General features: G+C 44.2%; 1 protein-coding gene across 1 annotated transcript in view; it reads right to left on the reverse strand.

The window, feature by feature from the left end:
• The window catches only part of LOC146856423 (glycoprotein-N-acetylgalactosamine 3-beta-galactosyltransferase 1-B-like), a 303265-nt gene that overhangs the window by 174547 nt on the left and 110091 nt on the right, over positions 1-18627 (reverse strand). The gene's annotated exons all lie outside the window — the stretch shown is intronic.

Here is an 18627-nt window from a genome sequence, read left to right on the forward strand (position 1 = left end):
CTAAGTCTTGTGAACAGGGCTTGATCCCACCTTCAATACAAATTATGTATCAAAGTAAAGAGTTTATTTTGTAATTTCAGTATGCAAGCACAGTGAACAGCACTGAACGTAGGAGTTCTCGAACTGGCAAATCAAAAGGCCGTCCGCTGTAGCTACTATAAAGCCACCGTCATATGACGTAAAAAACATACCTTAGAACCCTACTTATAATCTGTCAACAGCAAGCGTTAGGGGATTGTTATTATGGCGTCTTGATTAAGTAGAAAACGTAATTTCAAAATCTGTTAAATCGCAATTCAGCAAAATGTATGAAAATACAAAGGACAAATCTCAAAGTCCCTATTTGAAGTCATAAGAGAAGTTAGAAATAGACTTGTACAGTGTGTTACCTGGTCGTCTTCACTCCACATGGAGATTGTGGGGGATAAAATCACTTCAGCAAGAGAAGGATCTATCACTCATTTGACACACCCAATAAATCTCAGCACTGCACAAAATGTGGTGATCCGACGCACATCTCAACAGTATGTCCTACAAAGCCTCCTAATCAAGGGGGAGTTGGCCCAAGTGTTGCCTTTAATTACGGTCCTGGCTGTCAAACGTTGAGTTACCCATGGTTATTAAACACTTATATTACAAATATTCAGTCATCTGTCTACCTTGTAGGGGGGGGGGGCCCAGACTTTGAACTATTTTTACTTAATAAATTAACTGGTTCCCAGTAAAGTGTAACATTAAGATATCAGTAATTTAGGGGAACTCGGTTGACATGGTTTAATTAATCCACATTTGGTACAAAAAAAAAATTAATTCTCCCTTCAAAGGAAGGTCATTTCTGAAACAACGCATCAAAATTGCAGACAATTGTGTTTACCAACAAAAGGAGAACAGCCGATAAGCCTTGCCTGCAACAGGGCCATCATTCGCTTCTGACTGAAGACATAAATCGCTGAGAATTAGGTTGACTGGATTTCATCTCAGGTACTCATGGTGTCACGTGGAACAAACATTTAGCTTCTCCTCCCCCAACTTGTGACATTCACCCCAGCCCAAAAGTATAGGACATATTTCCAGGTTTATTCCGATGTCTTCTAGACTTGAGTAGATGTTTCAAGAGGACTGGGCACGCGCCCACAATATTTGGAAAATCTGCCCTGGTATCAAACTGAATGCACAAAATACATTGTTCACCATTAACGTCTTACGCAAATTCTACCAACAGTTGTAACTGCGCTACTTGTGAGATGACACACGACCAATAATGAAAAAGATGAAATACGCCATAGCAGACTGTTTTAAGGTTACAAAGAATGTATTCCAGTAGAAATTCAGCATACAATCCACAGATATCAAGAGTCTCCAGCACAACGTGCCACTGGCTTCTCCCTTCATCGCTGATCCCTTGCAAGAAAGACCGACCCAGAGTTTGTACTTGTATATCAACCAGCAACCCAAACAGCATGATACAAGTTCATCTTGTGTGCAGCCACTCCCTGTGAACTCTAAACACCCCTTTAGTTTCTGTTGGACAGTGCAGATAGGTGAACTTTTAATACCAACAAAACTATTGCCTTGGAAAGTCATTAGCCCTCGCTTAAGCACCACAACTAGTAATAGACATCTAGCAAAAAAGATATGGTCTAGCATTGCTAACAGGATGCATCCACCACAATTACTAACAAAGGCAGCTGGAAAAAAAATACTACAAGGTTGGAGATTTTGCATTCCACTCTCTACCTTGCCACATAAGCTAGTGTTGTTTTTAGACCAATGGCACTCAGAATTTGAGCGCTAATTACCTAAAACTAGGTTATCAAGAACTGGTCTCTCAAAAATTAGAATTAAGCAAATTTGCCCACTCAATGTCTTAATGCAGGCATCTCGGTTGCCTGCAAGTAATAGAAAATGGTGCAAAACAATAGAATAATCAATACAGTTTAAGGTTTGAACAGGGGAAGAGGGTGCTGCTAAGAAAGGACAGTATAGGTTAAGCAGTGGCAAAGCAAATACTTCTGGCCATGGCAAACTGTTGAAATGGTTACGATTATAAATTATATTTTCATTTCAGGCACATGCCACAAAAAAAAAAAAAGAAAACCTGCTCCTGTGACAGCCATATTCTTGCAATAAAACTTTTAAGGGTTAATACAGGTTTAATGGAATAGTGCGCATGCTTCGTAGCAGTCAGCTGCATTTGAAACAAGTACAGAAATCCCTTTCTACTTCGAGCCTGCGAGGCATGCTGTAATAGAGTATGCAGTGGAAGTCCCGCCCACTCTCTGCCCATATTTGTCATTGGTTCAAGCGAGGTACAGGGTTTGTGTGAATAGGTAGGAATATGGCGCCTGCCTAGGGTGTACGCCAGTCACTATGACGTGTGAAGTGGGACGGTGTAAACAGGAAGGGGTTGACCCAGACCCCCTACTTAAAGACCCCTGGCCTAATACATTTGAAAACAAGCCTGTGCACACGTCTTGATTGTATTGCAGAGTAAGTACTCTGACTGTCAAGATTCTACCAACATACGCAGTATATATATGCATTTAAAGACACAATAAACAGTTAGGAAGTTGATGTGTGGTGTTCTTTATTCTTGCAAGGTTGCCCAGCCAACCGGCTTCCAGTCCCAGACACTGTGACGGTTTGTTTTCTGACCAGCGCACTCGCTGGATCAGTTGAACCAGTCCTCTGGCCTCCGCCTGGACACTTTATCCATCACTCGTGACGGACCCTACTTGTGCCCGTTCCGCGTACTCATATTTTGACCATAGAACCGGGTCAGAATTACAACCAGTTCAGAGTGGTTATTCACACGTATTCTGAGTAATTTTCGGATGTACTTTACTCACTACGATTTCCTTGACCAGCTGGGATGGAAGTACAACCAGCAGAGAAATTTGAGATCTCCTTTGCATTGCCTGAAGCCATGATGAAGTCTTGGGTCAAACACCCGGATGAAACGTGTTGGCGGGGCAACTTTGCAAGAATAAAGAAGAACACACATCATCTTCTTAACTGTTTATTGTGTCTTTAAGTGCATATATAAACTGCATATGTTGGTTGAATCTTGGGAGTCAGAGTACTTACTCTGCAACACAATCAAGACGTGTGCACAGGCTTGTTTTCAAACATATTTGTCATTGGCTTGTGTCACTGTCCTTCTAGTTCTTAAATGCTGGCTTCTGATTCATAAATAGGCTTGTTAGTCCCTCCTTGGTACCGCCTTGTCTGCATTTGTTACCGCCCAGAATGACTGGACCTTTTACTTGGCTCATTACATGGTCTGCATTATAAGTGGGTGAGCACATTTTTGTTTATTGACACTGATGGGGACAATGGCGGCTGCTTTTTTTTGTATGTGCATGCTGAGCGTGGCGCCCGCTTGAGGAACACCGCGCTCAGTTCAAAATGTATTTTTTAAAACTTTGTTGTTGAGCGCAATGCCCACTTCCGGAACACAGCATTCTGTTTTTTTTTAGTTTTTTTTTTACTTTTAACACTGAGCGTGATGCCTGCTTCAGGGACACCACGCTCGGTTTTTAATTTTAACTCTGATAATGAGTGTAGCGCCTGCTTCAGGGACACCGCAGTCTGCAATACAATAGGTATTGCTTTTGCAAAACTTTTATCTATTGGTATTGTAAATGACAATACCTTTAATTTTTTTTATAAAAAGCATTGCCATTTACAATGCCAATAGGTCAAAAACTTGCCATTGCGAGACCTATTGCATTGTAAATGCTTGTTATTTAAATATACATAACTGGAACATATGATTTGCATTGGAAAAAAAAAAGAAAAGAAAGGTCCTCTTGCCTTTAAAATAGTGTACTCTGAACACATAGCTTAAAAAGAGATGGATCACTAAATGAAAAAAGAAATGGATAAAGAATGGATAAAAAGATTGGCCAAAGTAGCAGCCTACCAGCCCTGACACTAAAGTGCACAAGAGAAGGAAAAGTTCAGTCACTCACAGTGGGAAAGAGCCAGTCCCTCTAGTGAGCGGACCTATTATCCCACGCTATATGCTATGGAGGACGAAAGCAACATATAAATGGCAGCTGAACACACCACACCAATGGGTGAACGGGGCTGGCCTACAGCTAGCCGAATGTAAAAATGTATGCACTTTGTATTTGTTACATTTTTTGATTACATGAAGGCGTGCAACTGCATTGGAAAAGCCTATTCAAGATTTATTGCCTTTGTCAATATTTTTTAGACGGTTGCACAGCAGAGCAGGCTGCTGTGCACCATAGCTTAAAGTAAAGAAAAAGAGCGCTATGATACTTCCAGCGTTGACTGCATCATAGCGCTTTTTTTTTTAAGCTATGTTGTATAGCAGCCCGCACTATTGTGCAATATGTCTAAAAAAAGCACTTGGGGTGGCCGGAGGGAAAGAACAGAAACAATGGACAAAAAGATGGTGCTGGAAGCATCATAAGGGCGGTGTGTGGGCGGAGAGAGGGAGCAGCAACGGAAAGCAGGAGGAGGGCTTGGTGGGTGGGACTACATGAGGAAACTGTGGAGGAGGGGGAGGCAACAACTGACAGTGGCAGGAGATGAGTGGGAGGGAGGATAATATACTGCCATGCACTCTTCTAAAGTTCACAAGAAAAAGGTTTTTTTTAAAGTCCCTTGAGCGGCCAGTGGAAGGACAGTGACCATAAACAGGAAGCCATGGTAGGTTCTTGCTCTACGGCAGGGACAGAGACCCTGGTAAGAAAGCAGAAGCGTGAGCAGCCGGGAGGAAGCAGAGGGTGTAACCAATAAGGAACAAGGAAATGAGAGTGATGTGGAAGCCAACGAAATGAAAATATTGGTATGAAATGGGCCTGTCTTTAAGTTTTCTCTGACAGTGCATCCGTACAGTTAAGTAGAGTCCTAAAATTGGGATACGGTCATTGCTCTGTGCCATCCATTCCAGAGCTTTCCAACAATCCCCTCCCCCTCCCAAGCAAGCACTTGCACCCAGCTTGGAGCAATACTAAGCACTAGTTACAGGAGCTCTTTCTTTAAAAATCCACTACATGTACAGTGAGGCTCTGGGACGTCTTGCTCAGACTGGAAGTAGTTTAATAAGCATTGGCTCAGCGTATGCTGTAAATTTTTGAAGATGTTTGACACAGTGTTCTACAAGGATAGGGGATTTGTGTAGAGTAAAAAGCATCTGAATTGATTTCATGACTAATGAGATCATCGTGATGGGAACATTACACAAACATCATCAAACATTACGCAGTTATCTGTGAAACAAGTTAAACGCATACTTTGTGCACTATAGACTGCCTGAACGTAGTACCTTCCACTGCAAGATCCTTTTGGCAAACATAAGTTATGATATTAAGAGAACAGTTTGCCAATGCTGTGATCGGGAAGTCCCCTCTATGGCAAACAGGCATGCGTCCCTGTCTGGCTGCATATGAAACTCGTATCCTGACTTTTATGTTAGCCTTGGTCTCATGCTAATCTGTATGTTGAAGGCGTGTATGTGCCGTTAGGGTGCAGCACATGTGAGGCAGTAAGTGTTTTGTGTGAGTCTGCGTACTAGGATAAGTCGGTCAATTTGAGATAACCTGGTTTGGCATGGCAGAAGACTGACAGTGAGGGTAGCTTCCCCAAGACTATGGGGTGTATTGCACCGTTCCTGTAGCTGGAGGGCGGAAATCCAGACACTGAAGTGAGGGAGGATCGAGAGATGGCTTCCGTTAGAAATTCAATGATGGTCTTTTTAGTTAAAGGTTGCTGATTATTTTCTAGCTGATCGTCGCCGTTGTGGAGAAGGCAGGGGGAGGGATAGCAGTTTCTGCTGTGAAAAGTGAGAATTTTTCTTCCCTTTTGTCGGTTCCTGATTGCCATTTCAGGAAGGCTGCGGACATCCAGGTTCTGAGATTTCACACTTTATTGTGCCCTTCAGTTGGAAACTCCTGCATGGAGTCCCCTTCAATGCTACCGGTTGTGATAGCCACTACTCTGCACAAAGCCTGTATCTGGGGAGCACAGCCTGATAATGATGTTTAAAAGAAAACAAACCGAAGCTAGTTCTGAAGCGTAAGACGTGAATGCACACCCAATGTCTGGAAAGTATGTGAAAGTAGGATCCATACCAGCCTGCTTGGTTGCACTCACAAGTTTTTCTTGACCAAGGAAGGCAGTTCTCCACAGAGTACTCAAACTGCTGTCGTTAAGCCAGCCTCCTAGAGGTAAGGTGCTAACACCTGAAGTATGCACTTTCTGTTGGAGAAGCGGAGGATCTGTCGCAGTGCCTAGAAACCTGCCTGCCTGGCCTTCAAGAGGAGAGACTGTCCAGGATGAGAAGCCCAGAGTGTTTCTGGTGTGGGGAGCACCCAGAGAAAATGGACTATCCCAAAGAGAGGCACCAGGAATGAATCGCAGCATGAAAAGGTACACTTAATCTCTCTGCATGAGCTGCATTAAGATTTTTCAAGATTAAGTACCACTAGGTCTCCCAGGAGCCAGTCGTGGGCTTGAGAGACTGGTGCTGCCACTGCTGATGTCGTGAGTGAAAAAGTATCACCACCAAACAGGAACTTTAATCGGTCTGGAGGTCTCAACTGCCAGACACTCCACTACAGATGACTCGGCCTAAAGGCCGCAACTTATGAACCTCAGCACATGTCAGCAACCAGATGTGAAGACCCCTGCTGCTAAAGATTAGTGTTACATGCAGATCTGCCTCACCAATTCCATCCTGTGAGCAATGTTCTCTGTGAGTTTACCTCTGAAGTGAATGCTGTGAGGCTAGGAGTGCGAACCATATCCGTTGCACAACTGTAACGATAACCAGCAGATAAACGTCTTGGCGTACATGTGGGACAAGAGACTAGCAAGCGCAAATCTGCCATGTACGCCTGAGACTTTTACCCAAGCATAAAAAGACACTAAACTGAGTTGCACATTTGACAAGTGAGATTGTTTGATGCCATCTAAATCGTGTCTAATAGTATGTTCAGGACTATAGTGATGGCCTCCCGACCACAGTGGGGAGTGAGAGAGGATGCAGGAGAGAAGGGGATGCATTATTAAACACAACTTAAATTACAACCCTGTGTGACTTTCCCATTGAACTGTGTTCTATATAGTTCCGTAGTGAGATTAAAGTAGTTTCTTTTTACATAAAAAATGAGCACTAGGCTAGATAATACATTATTGTATATGTTGCTTGGTGGTTGAGTTCTGAGCGTTTGTGCCTCCACACTACCTCCCTGAGAAACCAGCGACCGCTCGTCCTCACTACCATGGGAGTCTAGTGTGGAAAGGATTGTACTTGGTCCACTCTGCAGGGCCATAATAGGGCAGATCCTAGGACGCCAGAGACAAATGACCTCAACCACCACAATTGGGAGCCAGTAGCCCCGGCTAACCACTAGACCCCTCCGAAACGGGGTCTGAAAGCCAGAAAGCTGCTGGGTGCACCAACAAAAACGTCCGTCCAAAAATGCTGACTTTGGAGCCAAGAAGCCTAGATTTCAATCCTAGCTGTGGCACCTGTCAGAAATGCAAGCGATAGTGGGCAACCAATCTCCGTGCCTAAGATTTTAAATGCATGTGAAATTTAGTGCAATTGTAAATATGTGAAATTTAACTTGGTAAATAAAATGTATAACTATCCAAACGATTTACAGGATCTTGTATCACTTTCCAACACCCCTAGAGTATGGAGCCCAGCGCTGCCCCCCAGCTCAAATATAAGCATAGATTAAATGAATTTGGCCTGGAAAGCACACGAAAATAAATGTATTCTAGCTACGCAATACCCTTGCTGCCAATATGCCGCACATTGGTATTACCCTTAGTAGGGTGACTAGCCCTACAGCATGCGGACATTGTCCCTTTCACCGAAGGCTATTTCCTTTCATCGAAAATGCAAAATCCAGATATTTTACCAAATAACACAAGTTTCCTGCACAGAAGTGTGCAAAATGGGATTAGAGAAATGAGGTGCAAGATTCTGTGATGTGATGGTCCACGGTCTTGTGAAGACTTTCCCTGGTCCCTTGGGTATCCACCAAGTTGTTTCCGACTGGGGTCCTCGGGCTCCTATACAATGGCCATTCCAAACGGCAAGCCAAGCACACTCCTCCAGCCTTTGACTATCCAGGTAGTGATGGCAGAGAAGCTCATGGCTCCCTAGGGAGGTTCAATGGGCTGGAAACTCAGAACTCCAGAACGCACTTAACAACACCAGGGCTCGAAAAATCCACTCGACTGCTCGCATATGCAAGCTAAATTTAACAAGGGCGAGCTGTTTTAAGTCCTACTCGGCCTTTCTGGCGAGTAGGAAGACAAATTAACTTTTGTTCTCTGTCTCTAAATCTTGTTATCTTGTCACATTTGCTCCGCTTTCAGAGACGGAGGTCAAGTAGGTTGCAGTTAGGTCGAGGAGATTTCTCAAGGTACTAGACCTGGAGGACTAGTACCATTTTCTGGATTATTCGAGCCCTGAACACTCAATAAATCATTGTCCAGTCAGTACTTTTCATTTTAAAAATAAAAGCTACTGTGATGCGCACAAAACATTGACCACAGAAACACTAATATATACACACAACATAAAGTCTGCAAATGACTGTTGGAACGACAGTTAAAAACCCTTCACAAAGGAGGCCTCACAGACCGCCAGGGCACAGGTCCCCGTTCTAAAGATTATCATAAACAGGAACTAACCTCACAAACCTAGTTTGCTTACACTGTCTGCACCATGCCTAGTGACAAATCGCATGCCTTCGGGCCCCAAGATGGATCACCACAATATCCCTAATTAAGTCTATTGGAAAAAACATAACTCTTCACAACCCGCACAGTCAGGCTTACAGACGTTGTCAATGTAAACACACTAAAAAAAGGCCTCCTGTATTGGACAATGGATTTACATTTGTTTAAACTCAACCTCTTAAACACCACTAAAACAATAAGAAAGCCAGTGCCTAAAGAGACTTAAAACACCCTTCAGCTCGAAATAAACCATTTAAACATTTACATTAAAGTCCTTCATTTAGATAAACAAACCTGAGACAATAAATGTTACCATTAACATGTGTTATGTGCCCGGGTTAGGCCCATGTAGCAAAGCTGCTCACATCTTACAGTGTCCTATTTTTCACAAACAACATTTCTGCCGTGACCTTTTGCACATATTTGTGTGCAAGGCAATGTTGGAATTGTTTCTCTAGAACTACTTTGTTTACACATCTAGGTTCGCACAACATTATCATGATGCCTTGAACATCATGTACAAGGCCCTTCTACGCACTATATACAAAGGTGGTTCTTGCTTCATCCATGGGGCGACAGGGCAATCTACATATCCATAACATTGCTAATCTATACGCACATCGCAAGGCTGCTTTCTATTATAAATAAAGAGCATCCCAAAAGATTAGTAGAGGAGGCCCTTCAAATGACACCGAGGGTCCCTGTATGCTGAGACTTCACCACACAGCGATCGGACATCTCTGTGAGAGGATGTCAAGTTTATGACCAAGACAGGCTCCTAAATTCTCTCCCACCAGGTAAAGGGGTTGGATCGTCCCTTGGGGGATTATTGACTTCACACCTATACACACTCTAGGTACACTTAGAGTAGGGTCTTGCATAGTAGGAGTACGCCAGATTACTGCCTTGTTTATATGCCTGTATATATCCACTGTTTTAGCATCATGTTAGAACTATATCTACTATTTACGCTTTTGGTGCTTGTAATCACTTTCATCTGCTTCGGTCTACTGATTATCGCAGCACATGTATCCTATACAAGAATAACGTTGGTTCAATAAATATATTGAAAATGTCCCATTGTGTATTCTGTATATTTCTCTGAGCACAAGAAAGCACAGGTGACTGAGTGAAAGGTTCTGATCTGTTTCCACAATCCCTGAGGTGTCAGGGTTGTCATGTTCAGTGGTTGCCATAAACTGTTTGCTCCCTGGTAAGGATAGGGGGGTTTATGGCAGCACTGTGAGCTAGCTGGTCTCTAGGCCAACATATCCTGTGGAGATGCCCGGAATCAGTCTAGGCACCTCGCCCAAAGTTTATGCTGTCCAACAAACGCGCAGATCCTACAGATCAGTGGGAACTACACAACAAAGCGCTAACAAACGTTGGTTGGGTTCTTATTTAACAGTCTGAGTAGTTCAGTTGTGCGTTTGTCAAAGAGCCCTATTCACCTCTAAACCAGAGACATCAGTGGTGGGAAGGAAAATCCGCCTCAGCTGAGTAGATATACCCTATGTATTGGCTGTAGGTTATTCATCTCCATAAATTGATTTTATTATTTCCTTTTTCCTTTAACAATGTCTGAACAAAGTGTGGACATGAAGAACAAGAAGATAGACTAAATATTACAGAAAACTGCTAACATGCAGTTAGTATGAAATTACTACAATTTGGCGTCCCGGCAACGGGTGGAGATGCTACATTCGTGGTCAAGACACAGAAAGCATTCAGAACAAAGGTATTCTTACATTGATGATGAAACACCAGAGGAATACCTTTCATATGTGGACAAAAAAAAAATCACACACTTACCAAGAACACATAAATTGGTTTAAAGGCGCCTTCCCCCCTTACCGTGGAAAATGGGAGACTCGGTCCGCTCAGTAAAGGAGGAGCGACTTGACCGATCCTAGCTGCTAATACACCCCATCCTAAACGTGATGATTTAGATGCAGCAGAAATAACAAAACTATACAAAGATATAGTAAAAATGTATGGGAACCTCACGCAGTACATCATGCGAATACTCACAGTTAACCCTGCACAGACGGCTCAGGCTGCACAACTACAATTGGCTGCTAAGGGTATCAGCCCTCAAACGCTGAACGCCATTATGGGAAACGTTCCCACCAGTCGGAAGCAAATTCTGTTCTGGATAGTACAAAAAACAAGCCAGCTTGAATCTGCTTTTTCCCCATATGGGACCACAGGAAAAACACAGGATATTAAGAATCTGCTTACCAGTGGGGACGGCTCCCCCGGTGGCAAATTGTGTCACTTGGGGTACAGTCTTCGCTGCAGTTTACGCCAGAACTCATGGTGCCTCTTCAATAGCATTTCTACCTGAGGTACTGAAACAAGTACAGAATGAGTACAGGAGCCTGTTTTATCATTTGGCAGCATACCGGCACCTTGGAGGCACCAGGCACCAGCATCTTCGAGCACGCCGTCATCTTACTGGCGGCTCAGAACTTCAATCCCCATTATCCTTTCCGCTGGGGGAGCGCCAACGCGTGTAGCCTGCGCCAGGTGATGCTTAAAAGGGGCTGCGGTCTCCCGCAGGGCGGGAGCCCATTTTATCATTTGGCAGCATACCGGCACCTTGGAGGCACCAGTACCAGGCACCAACACCTTCGAGCAGGCCGCCACCTTACCGGCGGCTCAGAACTTTAATCCCCATCATCCTTTGCGCTGGAGGAGTGCCAACGGTTGTAGCCTGCGCCAGGTCAGCATCTGGACGAGGCTGGGCTGGGCCTACACCCTTGGTTCATAATCCTATTAAGCGCATGCAGTAATCATTGGATGCCGTCATCTCTAACACATTCTGCATTACCAGGGGAGGTAGGTCTGACTTCCGTTGTGCTGCTTGACTACTGATTTTTCACCCGGGACATTCTGATTACCTTAAGGAATAATTGCGGGGCTGTTGGCGGGAGTGTTTGATCATTGTCGGGAGCAGCCTAAATATCTTAGATCATACACTTGTTATTGTACTATTCCTCCCTCTGACATTGTAGCTTAGCTGTGCTGGTCTTTTAAAAGCCAACAAGTCATGGAGAGGCGGAAGTTACCACTAGCCCCTGCAAGGGCGAAGGCTGTTACCAACACCACAGTTACTACCATGGATTCCTTTTTGCAACAGGCAGCAGCTGTAATCGATAAAGAGATTGAGTTGGTTAACAGGCGGCTCTCAAGATCCCCATCTAGTAGTCTGCATCCACCAGTTGTTGGTACCAGCGCATCCTTGGTGGAGGGGGATTTTAAACCCAGGAGCCTATCTATCTGCCCTGGGTCTCCTGATGGATCACAGGCTGAGGTTGGGTTTTCTAGTTTGCCCGTGGCTCCATCCAAGTCCATGTCAAGGCCCCTCTACCCGGTCATTAAAATAGGAAACAAGGAGGACAGCAAACCCAATCACCAACATAGGGATGTGGGGAATCTTTCAAATAACCCTGTGGGCATACATCCAGCACCCAGAAGTGAGAGCACTCAATCATCCAATAAGGGGTACTCAAGGCCTGGTGGGGGGACAAAAAGGAAACTCCAGGCTATTGGGGGTAAAGCAAAGAAACCTAAATCCAATATGGTCACAAAGCCCAAGTCATCTGTGCTGGCCCCCCCGATTATGGAGCCTGTGGTGACACTAGATGTACTCCAGGCAATGATGGCTAATATATTGGACACAAAACTTGGCCCCATCTACGAGAGGTTAACCTTGATTGAGAAGAATCTAGGAGCAGGGAATCGGATGGAACAACCTGGGTTACTGGGGGGCCCTAAAGAGAACTCGAGTCTCAGTACTGTAAAGGACCCTGTCTCATTGACACATTTATCCATCAGCACTCGGACTCAGCCAAGTTCCCTGCCCCAGACGCATCTTTCAGCACAGGGGGGGATAGAAATAACGTGTGTAGGACAGGAAACTAGCAGAGATACACTTGCACAGCTGCAGGCACTGGATGATCCTCAAATTCGCGCGAGTCGGAAGCAGGGGCGGCACAGGAGCTAGGAGGTTGAGTTACATAGCCTACCAGTAATTCATCTTCCACCCAAATCTACTCCCTATGTAGTGCTCTTGGGGACTGTGCCACCTCTCCCATTGGGCATCAAAGAGGATTTCTGCCACCTAAAAAACAAAGTACTTCATTGGTTAATTAATACCTCAGTGGGCCCAAGGGTGGCACATAATATCATTATGGTGCGTCGAATGAACTGGATAGGTAGCTCTCAGAAACCTGGTGGGGGTGACTGTTATTGTGCATTTTAATAGCCCGCATGTTGCTGAGAGAATTTTGTTTAGTGATTTAAACCCTGTCCCCACCAGTTTCGCGTCCTCTGTAAAGGTTTTACCTTTGGGCTTTTTTTATAAAGTAGACTCAATCAGGATGGGTATCAGGGACGCCCCCCAGGATGAGTGGAAACAAAGATTTCCCGTGGTAAGGGCATTAAGGCCCCTTTCAGCTGCATATAGTTCAAATCGTGCAGCTTGCCAGTACATCGCCCCTCCTTTGGAGTTATCTAATAGATATTCTACATTATCCAGATTGGAGAAGTGTGATTGACTTCGGGATCCTGTAGAGGCCTCCGTGTATCCAGAGTCGCAGCAGAATGTCCCTAAGGTGCAAAGTGAGGGGGCTCTCTGAACAGATAATAAAAATGTCCTTTCATGGAACATTGCAGGTTTGGCCGACAAGTTTCATGATCCTGTTTGAGTGCAGTTTGTAAAACAATTCTCTGTGATTTGTTTTCAAGAGACGTAGTTGGTGGACTGCAGCCTTTTCCTGGAGGGCTTCAAGGCTTTTTTTGTCCCAGCTTCCCCGTCGGCAAGTGGTAGAGCTAAGGGTGGTCTGGTTATCTACATATCACTGGCGGTGTATTGCCGGATTCAGATTCTTCTGTCAAATAGCCCAGGGCTCCAGGCTCTAGTATTAAAACGGGGGGCTACTAGTTTGGGCTTGATAAACTTCTATAACGCGGTGAGTTGCATGCAGGGAGTGTGTAATATCACCCAGCTGGGTTCATTTATAAGGCAGTCCTGTGAATCTATATCACATAACCATATGCTGTTGGGCGATTTTAATATCCATCCATGTGGAGATTCAAGGTCCACATGTATGGCTAATATGGGCTGCCCCCGGATGAGGGGGTTCCACTTTGAGCACCTCGCCCAGGGGGGGGGGGGGGGGGGGGGGACTACTGAACAACATAAACAAATATGATTTGCTGTCACTTATGTCTCTCACTGAACCGCATAGCAAAGCCCCTATTCCCTTCTTTAAAGGGAGAGGTAGTGGTTCCTTTATAGACTGTATTTTAATTGCTTCCAACTTACAGTCTTCTTGTTGTGGGTTTACCATTTTGGAAAGCACTTAGTGATCACAACCCGCTTTGTGTGCAATTCAGTAGCTCTTTATTATCTAGAAATCCAAGGGTGGCGAAAATGGGTACACTGAGACCAACGGAAGGTAGGAGACGGCTCAAGTGGTCCCAGGTTTCCCCCGACGTCTTTCATCGTAAAGTAAGAGATATATGTGCAGCAGAACCTGCGCTTTGCACCTCGTCGGGCTCTTCCGCAGGGGAAGTACTTAGCGCTTTTAATTCTATTGCCATCAAAGTGGGTGAACTCTTAAGTGCTCCGACACAAAGTAGTTAGCCAAACTCCCAGATAGTTTTATTCATCTTGTTCCTAGGCTGCCAGGAAGTTAAGGGAGGTTTAAAAATTGTCCCGAGTAACCAATCTCTGATGCGTGCTCATCGTAATGACACAATGAGTACAAACAGTCATTGGATAAACGGAAGGATGTCCTGAAGGATGAGGCATGGAGGGAGCTGTTAGAGCCAAGCACTCTTGGGGATAGTGCAAGGTTCTGGAATATTGTCAACAGACCACTTTTTGAGCAAGACGCAGAGGGTCATCTGAGTTCCCATATCACTGAGGAGGAATGGGTGACCCACTTTAAAACCATGTTTCAAAGTTTCACAGAGCAAACCCATTTAACTGGGTCGGTTACTGCTGCCCCAGCTGTGGTTTTTTAGCTGAACGAGGTGGAGGCAGGAATAGTTGGATTAACTTGCAACAAAGCGCCAGGCCCGGATGGTATCCCACCGGACCTTTTTAAATCTGATCCATGCTTTTGGGCGCCGGTTCTTCAGGCTGTGTTTAACGCAGCTGCTAGGGACGGTTGTCCAGAGTCCTGGGCCACCTCAACTATTGTGCCAGTGTTCAAGAAGGGGGAATCACAATAGCACTTTTTTGCTATAGACCTATCTCCCTTCTTGACTCCGTGGTAAAGGTTGTGGGGAGGGTGCTACTAGAAAGACTACCTGGGCAGAGGAGCATGAGATAATTTCTGATATCCAATTTGGGTTCCGCCCGGGCGGTCAACAGTGGCCCAACCTACACATGAAACTTCGTAAGTACACAATTGCCCGCCCTGGAACTATCTATCTGGCCTTCATGGACTTATTCGTCCGCTTTTGATTGTGTCAACCGGGCAAAACTGTGGCAGTCCATGAGAGCTATAGGGATTGAGAGCAATATTGTTAATTTTCTTGAGGATCTGCACAGGGCCACGAAGGCCAATGTCAGATTTTCAGAGGATCTACGTGTCTCTAAGGATTTTGAAATCAGGAGGGGTGTACGGCAGGGCTGTATCCTGGCCCCGTTTTTGATTAATCTCTATATAAATGATCTGGATGGGTCTTTGAGAGACACGGGGGAAATTTTCCGTATGTAGGGCAACAGGGCATTCCCGTCTTACTATATGCGGATGATGCCGTTCTTATAGCCAGAACTGCCAGGGGTCATCAATTCCGGTTAGACGCCTTTTTAAATTTTATGACGGAGCAAGAGCTAGCTATTAATAACTCAAATTTATACATACTGCAGGTAGGGCTGAGGCTGAAGAAAAGTTTTTTATTCACAGTTGGTCCTGAGAAAGTACCCCTGACGTCTGTTTTCTCATATCTGGGGGCGTTACTTGATAACCGTTTAACTGGGGGCCACTTATCCAGAAGAAAAAGGGGGACCTGGTGAGGGTGAATGCTGCCATTTTTAATTTTGCTGTAAAGATAGACTTTCAGCATGGCAGCAATTGGGCGCTTGCCTATCAGGCAAAACGCGTAGCTACAGCCTGTTATGGTAGTGAAATTTGGGGGCACATTGCCACCGACGCCTTGCAGGTAGTTGAGAATAATTTCCTGAAGTGATTATTGGGAGCGCCAAGTGGTTTGTCAAACCTAGTGGCTCATGAGGAATTGGGGGTGCCTTACCTTAGTGATATTTTGGTTTTGCGCCCCCTGGTGTTCTGCCTCAAGTGCTGGTTGAATAAAGACCTAGCCCTCAATCACTTGATTTTAAAGGAATGTATGAGCCTGGATCATGCGTCCTGCATACCATGGCTTAATTACATTAAACGTAGCTTTGCCGAGCTGGGGTGACCGGATTTATTTTTGAAGCTAGAATCTATTGTAAAAAAGGATGTGGAGATAGTTAAGAAAGCCTACAGTAGTTCAAGGAGGCTAGAAAGACGAGAGAGAAGTGAGGAAACCTAGCGTTCGAAAAGTTTTGACGTTAAAAACAAATCCATCCACTGAGCCTTATATACTGGAGCCTTTGTCTATATACGAGGGGTTTTTATTGTCCAGATTTCGTCATGATCTTTTTCACCTCCTGCTTGCTGTTCCTAAAGGGTGCAGTAGAGTTCATGTGTTAGCACCCTGTGACTGCAATGGAGAGTCTGCACAGGATTTGCTACACTTTATGTTTTTTGTAAGTTTTATGAGGAACCCCGGAGATACTTTGTAGTTCCTTATTAAAAAAGTTGAATTTTAACCAAGCTCGCCCTGCGCTTTTGTTCCTTCAACTGCTGAAGGCTGATTGTATCTTTTTTTTATTGTGGGTTACTTGAAATCCACGGTGAGAACCAGGAAATGCCTGGATAGTTAGTTACCCATTTGGGGAGTATATGTGGTGACGTGGCTCATAATGTTCAGGTGTTATGACTGTTTTTATATGCAATTTTATGTATTACGTTTTAATGAAAATTGGATGATCTGAACTTTTATGGTTTTTTGCACATGAAACCGAATAAAGTTTATTTGATTTGAGTACGGGGCAGAAACTGTCCTGAACTTGGGGATGAAATTGATGGGCAATTTTGCCGCAGTATCAACAATTATGCAGCAGCTTTGGTTATACACCAACGCCTGAGAGAATTCACTCCTGCGCAGCAGGGGCGGGAATAGCCTAATATTATCGAAGAAACGTATGCTACGCGAGGCAGAGATAATTAGTGAGCCAGACCTGGGAAATTGCAGGTTAAGGGTAATTCTGAAAAAGGATAACTCTAAGCAAGCACCCGATTCTGCCAAAAAGAAATGAGACAATAAACAAATCAAAACACAATCATGGGGTGGGTCTACTCAAAAAGGAAACCACTGAGGAAAAATATAATTTAAGAAACTGTGATAATATTAGAAAGCCTGACAGGTATCAAGATACTGATAAACTTTTGTATCGTTCCTTTCAGGATTTATCCGATACATGTTCGGAGAGAGAGGTGGACAGTCAGAGCGCAGATCAGAAGAGCGCGTGAAGCAGAAAAGGGAAACACATCGCACTTCAGACCACATCCTTAAAGAGGACAAACCGAAGACTCATAAACGTCAATTCAAAAAGAAGAAATTAGCAAGGATTAAAATAAGACATACCCCGACTACGGAGGACTCTGCTTCTGAACAGGGAATGGGCAGTAACGATGCTGGACAGCGCGGCAGAAGTCACAATAGCTCGTCAGAACCTGATGGATTTATCTGGTGGTAGTAGTGCTGAATGAGCATATCATGGTGAAACCACCTGACACAAGGGTAAGTGTCTCACATCGTTTATACGAAATAATGCTTCAAATGGAGGAAGGCATACCCAGGAACATCAAGGCTCTCTTCAGGGAGAACCTGACATATGGTTACGACATTCTTTAGGCTGAAAAGGATTGGCCACCTGAGTTCGTAATGAAATTCCCACTGGGAGAAACGGTAATTTTATCTTCTTTCTCTGACCTTGTTCCAGAGTCAGTTAAACATTTATATGCCAAGGAGTGGGCTTTAGCACTAGCTCCTGCACGTTAATTGAAATCATGTTGGGTGGGATGATGAGTCCTCTAATCACAAAATCCCATTAAAAACAGTTCCTCAACCCCAGTACCCAATAAAAGCATGAAGATAAAAAACAAGTTCAGGAAATCCTGGAACAACTTGAATACCAGGGTGGAACAGAAAATTGCACTTCGCCCATGAATAATCCCTTGTTTCCCGTAATGAAACCAGACAATTCATACCGTCTAGTAGTCTTAGAATACAGACATTTGAACACATCCACAAGCACATTTGCTGTCCAAAATGCACATAGTGCCGCACTAATGAATAACATTGTGTGGAAAAAATACAAAACACTAGATATCTCAAATGGATTTTTCTGCCGGAATATAGTGCCTGGAAGCAGATATTTGACCGCATTTTCAGTGCAAGGTTCACAGCATCAATTTTGCCATATACTTCAAGGGTATAAGAACAGTCCAGGGCTATTCTCAGCCAGGGAAACAGACTTACTTCAAAAGTTTGATGAGGAGGCATTGTCCTATGTAGATGATATTTATCTGACGGACGATGAGTTAATGGAAGACTTCACTGGAGTAAACCACATCATTCTTGGGTTCGCTCAAATGGGTTACAAATTTAATTTTTTTTTTAAATAAAAAATTGACCATCTCAATGTCCTGTTTATGGGATACAGTAGACAAGTGAAGGCAAAAGCCTGGCAGCACATTTTTTAGAAAGATGTGCACTCCTGCAACGACTCTGAAAATACTACAATCCATTTTAGGATTCCTC

This window comes from Triturus cristatus, chromosome 4_1 (assembly GCF_964204655.1).
Source record: "Triturus cristatus chromosome 4_1, aTriCri1.1, whole genome shotgun sequence".
Lineage (NCBI taxonomy): Eukaryota > Metazoa > Chordata > Amphibia > Caudata > Salamandridae > Triturus > Triturus cristatus.